This window comes from Bos indicus x Bos taurus, chromosome 2 (assembly GCF_003369695.1).
Source record: "Bos indicus x Bos taurus breed Angus x Brahman F1 hybrid chromosome 2, Bos_hybrid_MaternalHap_v2.0, whole genome shotgun sequence".
NCBI lineage: Eukaryota > Metazoa > Chordata > Mammalia > Artiodactyla > Bovidae > Bos > Bos indicus x Bos taurus.
In genome coordinates, this window is record NC_040077.1 from 97881579 (window position 1) to 97888857 (window position 7279).

The following is a 7279-nucleotide window of genomic DNA, read 5'->3' on the forward strand; positions in this document are numbered from 1 at the left end:
GCCTTTATTTTATAAATGAATGCATTTTTCCCAATTCTGCAAGAGAACTGTCACATTCATATAGAAAAGTGTTCCTAAAAACCTAAAAATATTATCAAGTATTTAAAAACTTTCACTATAAATTGTCCTCAGATTTCCATTACAGACTGTCTCCAGGCAAGTACAATATCATTTTTTAAGACTTGCTGAGAGTTGGACTGTGAAGAAAGCTGAGCTCCGAAAAACTGATGCTTTTGAACTGTGGTGTTGGGGAAGACTCTTGCGAGTCCCTTGGACTGCAAGGAGATCCAACCAGTCCATTCTAAGGGTGATCAGTCCTGGGTGTTCTTTGGAAGGACTGATGCTAAAGCTGAAACTCCAATACTTTGGCCACCTCACACGACGAAGAGTTGACTTATTGGAAAAGACTCTGATGCTGGGAGGGATGGGGGCAGGAGGAGAAGGGGACGACAGAGGATGAGATGGCTGGATGGCATCACCGACTTGATGGACATGAGTTTGAGTGAACTCTGGGAGTTGATGATGGACAGGGAGGCCTGGCGTGCTGAGGTTCATGGGGTCACAAGGAGTCGGACACAACTGAGTGACTGAACTGAACTGATTTGTTTATCTCACACAGAATAACAAGCACAGTTCAGTGAAATCTCTTCAGAACATGTAAAAAGGAAAAAAAAACAAAACCTCTCAGAAATGAATACACCTTCCTTTCCTTTCTAAATCAAACATACTGAAAGTAAGACTGTATTGATGACTGAGGGTCATCACTAATGTACCATGTTCCATTATAGTCCTTTAATATAGTAATAGTAAGGACTTTAAGGCTAGAGGTGTAACAGATGATATGTTTTAAAGTCAGTAAACTGGTTGCTAATTTCCTATTGACTGTCACTTCAGTTGCAAGCGGTTTCATTCCTTCACTGCTGATTGTAACCTGAAGAATACAATCAATAAACAATCTTCTACACCAGAAAGAAAGCTTTTGGCCTCTATCAACTATTGTACAGACAATTTAAAAAAAACAGGAAGAGAGATAAATAACTGAGTAAGTAAAAGTTATTCATAACAAATAAGATTTATGTGGTAGATTAAAGATAGGCTTTATTTTGTTTTTAGTTACTAAGTTGTATCCAACTCTTTTGTGACCCCACCGAGTATAGCCCACCAGGCTCCTCTGTCCATGGGACTTCCCAGGCAAGGATACTGCAGTGGGTTGCCATTTCCTTCTCCAGAGGATCTTCCCAACCCAGGGACTGAACACAAGTTTCCTGTATTGCAAGGAGATTCTTTGCCACTTTGCCACCAGGGAAGCCCCAGGTTAAAGGCAGTAAAAGATGTTAGAGCCAATTCAGAGATGTGCTATCAAGAGCATCTATATAATGAAGCAAAGTAACTTCAGACACCAGGCTTTTTTCCTTTAAAAACAGAAAAGGCTATAAGTGAATCTGGAACAATTAAAGTAAAATTTGTAATCGAATTCCACACTAGACAGTTGAATGAATATAGGAAATGAAATAGTCTAAGTTATTATGATAAATGGCATCAAAACTGGATGGAATTACTGGATAATGCAGCAGTTGCACAATGGGCAGTCACTGGCAGACAACTGTGATAGATCAAGAGGCCCCACCTGAACAGAGAGATACTCAAAGTAAGGAATAAAACAGTAAGAGTATATTGCCAATAAAGCACTCATAACTAAGACAAAAAAGCAAGATATAATTTCCTGAAAAATTTCAGAGATCAAAAAGATAAATATTAATAGTCAACTTGCAAGTGTTTATTAAGCATCAACTATGTAATTGCACTTATCAAATATGAAATATATTCCTCTTCCACAAGGGGCTTCTAAGAAAATAAAACACATATATCACAGACACACATGAAAAAAAATTTATGCTAATGAAAGCAAGTTCTTTTGTTTTATTGCTAATACCAGATGATGAATAAAGATGTAATATGAGGCACGCTCATACACTAGATGAGTATTAATACTCAGGAAGGCAATTTGGTGATGTTACAAGAGCCTTAAAACACACACACTTCCACCAATAATTCCTCTTTTACAAATCTAGGAGAAATTTTTTTCCAAAGCTTTACATAAAAGGCTGTATTCTCTGTAGTGAAATTTATATCAGCAAAACATTAGAAACATCCCAAACATGTGCCAACAGGAAAAATTTTAAATATGATAATTATACGATATAACACTGAGCTTCCAAACATAATTTTTTCAAAGACTAAGGACATGGAACAGTTTATGAGGTAGAGTTAAAATACCACATAATCCTAGTTTTAGGAAAAATGTGCAAATATTCATTGGCACATAGAAATACAGATTATTTGTATTTTTTATTATCTGCACCTGTTTTCTTTCCCCAAATTATTTATAATAAGATTTAAAAACAAGCAATTATTATTTGAAAAGGTACATAACACACACACAGAGTAAATGTTAAAAAAAAAAAAATCAGTGTGATACAACTGGCCTGGATTTAGAAAAATTTCATGTAAAAAAAGTTAACCCAGAAGGGCTGGGTAAAAGAAGTAATGATTATCTAGATTAAAACTATGAGAAATGGCAGAAACCTTGACACTGATCTGATTAAGTGGGAAAAATGGGAGAATCAATGATAACAATTACAACAGATTTTAAAGACATTCAAATATATGCTATTTCATCATTTATATTCTTCTAAGATGCTGGCTTAAAAAAAAAACGGACTTCTGTTAAAAAAAAACGTATTACCTGTCAATTTCTGTATGTGTAGTGTTGATAAAGATTACAAACACTTTTACTAACACAAAGCATTTGATTCTCATAACAACCTCTTAAGGCACGGACAGTATTACGAAACTATTTAGAAGAGGATACAGAATCGGAGAGGTTGTAACTTGCCCAAACAAGCTAGTAAGAACTGGAAACAGCAGAGGCCACTCACTGCTAAGCAATTTCTCAAGCAATCCACAGTCCAGAACACCAAGTTTTTTGCTAATGTTTAATTATTTTTAGAGCCACTTTTTCCTAGTCAAAAATACTGTCGATTTTGTCTACAGGAGTGGTAAATATCTTCAGTTCAGTTCAGTCGCTCAGTCGTGTCCGACTCTTTGCTGCTAAGTCGCTTCAGTCGTGTCCGACTCTGTGCAACCCCAGAGACGACAGCCCACCAGGCGCCCCCGTCCCTGGGATTCTCCAGGCAAGAATACTGGAGTGGGTTGCCATTTCCTTCTCCAGTCGACTCTTTGCGACCCCCATGAATTGCAGCACGCCAGGCCTCCCTGTCCATCACCAACTCCCGGAATGCACTCAAACTCACGTCCATCGAGTCGGTGATGCCATCCAGCCATATCATCCTCTGTCGTCCCCTTTTCCTCCTGCCCCCAATCCCTCCCAGCATCCGAGTCTTTTCCAATGAGTCTTAGGTTTTATCGCTAACAAACCTGCCCCATCCCTCGGTATTTAAAAAAAAAAAAAAAATTCCCACTGACGCAAACTCAGCACGAACTTAAGCAAACTGGTTAGGGCGGACGAAGGACAGACGAAAGAACTATCCTCTTAAATCTCGCCAGTTGACCAAAGTTTGGATTATCAAAAAGTAAAAAGAGTACCGCGCAGCAACAAAGACCAGCACAACCAAATATAAAAAAACAAATTTTAAGTAACATGCTTTCCACAGTTAAAAAAACAAACAAAATCTATCCCCCCAGACCGCTGATGCGAGGGTAAAAGAGTGAATCTGCACGGAGAAGAGCGAAAGCGGGCAATGAACGAACCAAATAGTACTAGTGAGTAAGAAAACACCACAAGAAGGTCCGTCCAGTGCCCTTCCTCCCTGTAAAGCTAGCCTCTTCTTCCTTTCCAGTAGTTTAATAATCGGAACACTGTCCTGTATTTCTTGCTACCAAACACCACACATCCTCAAGTTTTCCGGCAATACATCAATCCCTTCAGCACACAAACCTGCAAACACCATTCCTCAACAATTCTCTAGATTCCCCTCCATCCCACGTAATTCTAAAGGCCAAATCAACGTCTGCCTAGATAAAGTGGAAACAAGTAAAACAACGGTCCCATCTAATACAAACAGGTCCGCCCTCAGAGATTCCCCAAAGCCGGCGTCATCACAACCGCACTCAGCGAGGCGCGGCCGCCGAGGCAAGGGACGGACCCAGGAGACCACGTGTTCGGCCCTCTGCGCACGCGCCAGCCAAAACAAAAGGGAGGACAGCCAAGCCCCGCCCCTGCTCCCACGTGACAAAGTCTAGATCCGCCCCTCCCCTCCCTCCACCCCTTCCCTCCCCTTAGCTCTGCCAAGGCTGTTAGGTTTAGCCGTTTAAATTTGGCTGCGGTCCGACCCTACCCTAGAGCGCGATCCTGTGCCGGGACCCAGAGTCCAACAGCTCAGAAGATTCGGGGGGCGAAGGGGCTGCCGGTCGGTCGCCTGGCCCGCAAGTCCACCCAGCGGTCTTCGCTCTCCCCTCCCCGCGGGGCCGCAGTCCCCGGCAGAGGAGACCCAACCCCCTCAAGCCCGCCACTGAGACGCCGGCCACTCGCCTGCTGGGGCGCCCTGGCTCCCCTCCGCCGCCGCACCTTCGGTCCGGCCGTGGTGGGGGCTGCCGAGGTGATCTGTAGCTGCCCACCCTCCTCCCCCCACCCGGGGCGCAGCTGACTTGTCTCCAGAGCGCGTCCCGCTCCCGCCCCGGCCGCCGCCGCCGCCGCGGTTTAACAGTCCGCCAGCTGCCCGCAGCTCCGGGCGGCTCGGGGGACGGAACCTTGCCGAGGTGGAGGGGCAGTGGGCGGGGCGCGCCGCTGGCCAATGGCAGCGGGGGAGGGGCAGCGCCATGCAAATGAGCGCGGGTGGCGGGGAAACCCCGGCAGGATGCTGTGCGGGCAGAAGCGGCCAGGAGCGTTCTGGAAGTGGCTGGAGCGCTGGCGCCCGAACCCTGCTGCAGAGGCGCGGCCGCTCCCTTGGGGCGGGCTCCGCACTGCTCCTGCTTCCTACTCACCGCGGTCCTCAGCCAGCCGGGAAAAACACATACACACACTCACACATACAGACACCAGGAATACCGCCCGGCGACTTCCCGCCCCTGCTCTGCTATTTCTGTACCACCACGACAGCAAAAACAAAGCGAGAGGATAGTCAGGCTGCTCTACACCCTGCCGCCCGCGCTGGCTCCTGGCGGCCAGACACCCCTCCCGCCCCGCCACTGGAGGGACAAGTTTTAACAAAGCTTTGTCACTGTTGCCAAGTCTATGCGTGTCCCTGCGTTTGCTTTTCTTCAGGTTTTGCGCTCGAATGCAAAGTCATAATTCTGTACGATCCTAGAAGGGCCCTGGGAGAGAGTGACAAATCTGCCTTGAATCTGAGTCGGTTTTATTGGTTTAAAAAAATAATAAATCAGGAAAGGTCAGCTCAAACATTTAAAAATCTGTACAGAGCTGGTTTAAGTGCCGTTGTAGTTAACTCCGTTCTGCAGTAGCACAGTCAATTGACAGAGTTTTTACGTGGAGATAGTTGGCCAGGGACACACAAAAACGTCGCTGAAAAGTTTGCACCTGGCCCGGCGCTCCACTCACCACGAAACTACACCCAGGCATTTCCCTAGCCACGCACTCAAGTTTTGTGTGTGTGTGTGTGTTTTTAACATAACTGAGCACTAAATATAGCTCCTTAGGCTGTAGATGGATTACAGGCTTTCCTAAACACCTAATTTACACGTGAAATGATAACGGGGAATGAAGCGCACTAGAGACAATTGACTATTTCTGCCGTATTAATAGGATAACATGGCAGGGGTGGGTGGGGCGGGAGCAGGAGGATGGAATCCAAGGAACTGGAGTTTTCACAAAACCTAAAACAACACAGATTACTGAAATTGGAAAATTACAGACTTGTTCTTGGTCTTTAATAGATTGTGACAAAACTGCAATGGTTTTTATGACAAACTGCATTTATAGGAGAGAATACTGCTTAAAAATTGCTCAAAACAATAATTGCATCTTCATATGGGATAAGAAAAGTATTTCAGAAATCGATGTACCATCATTGGGATAAAAACTAAGTGAATGTTGTGAAAACAATTGAATCAACAAATATTTTTTGGATATTCAAAGGGCTGTCCTATCCCTGGGGACAGGGATTAAAAAAAAATAGATAAGGCATTAATTTTTTTTAAATGAACATTTAATTTTTTTTTAATGACTTACTGAGAAGTCACGCAAGTATTAACAATAATTCAAAGATTTTTTTATTTGGTCTGAGTATTTTAAAAGACTTTAGGCAGTGAAGGAAGAAAGGAATCACTAGTTCAGAGGATAGTTAACGTTGAATTTTTAAAATTTATTTATTTTAATTGAAGGCTAATTACTTTACAATATTGTAGTGGGTTTTGCCATACACTGACATGAATCAGCCATGGGTGTACATGTGTCCTTTGAATTTAAGTAGAGGTTGTGTGTGTCATATTATTGGGCTGAAAAGTGCTGTCATTACTAGATTGAGAAAACCTCTATAGGTCTGGAGATATAGCACTAATCAAAGTTCCGTCCCCATGGAATTTATAGCAGTGATACAGAAATTAAGCTTTGCAATTACACAAGTAATAATTTAGAAGGCATTTTTATATACATTATTTAATTTTCCAATACTCTAAGTTTTTATCTTATAGTCAATCCTGCAGTCTGCCAAATTTGCAGAACTTAAACTTTTCAATTTATTGAACCACCACACAAATAAAACTTTTTTACTTCTTTTATATTTACAATACTTTAATAGGAATTGGGGGGTGGGAAATTAATAATACAAAATGTATCTTTGATATAAAATGTAGAAAAGGACAAAGATGAAAATCATAATCATCTGTAAGACCTGCTGTATTTTATATATGAGATGACACTGCATACTGTAATTTTTACCCCATTTAACTACATATTAAGGACTTGACCCTTGACACAGAATATTAATCTAAAGCTTGATTTTAATATTTATAGCATGTGCATGCCAGTTTTCCAGAAACTATAGAATATCAAAGCTGCTTAATAGGGAAATTGACATACTGAACCATTTGTTCAATTGTTTATATTATTCTGAAAAATACATGTAGTTACTTTTTAAAAATCAAGGATATATTGTCATTCAGAAGGTACATTAAAAGCATCCTGATTTCCAAGAAAAATATAACATTGGGTAGGAGACTTATAGAACCAGCAAGAAAAAGGAGACCAGAAGGCACCATTCTTGCTGACATAATTATTACCTATCTGGAAGCATGTAAAAGT

General features: G+C 42.1%; 1 protein-coding gene across 6 annotated transcripts in view; it reads right to left on the reverse strand.

Annotated features, from left to right (window-relative positions):
• The window catches only part of KANSL1L (KAT8 regulatory NSL complex subunit 1 like), a 125902-nt gene extending 121157 nt beyond the window's left edge, over positions 1-4745 (reverse strand). The window contains exon 1 of one of the 6 annotated variants that reach the window (XM_027566328.1): positions 4359-4745. The gene's annotated coding sequence lies outside the window, so the exon portion shown is untranslated. Of the gene's footprint in view, positions 1-2746; positions 3132-3958; positions 4170-4358 lie in introns of those variants that run through there. The other 5 variants (XM_027566321.1, XM_027566337.1, XM_027566294.1 and 2 more) reach the window with 5 other exon arrangements.
• Positions 4746-7279: the final 2534 nt, after the last annotated feature.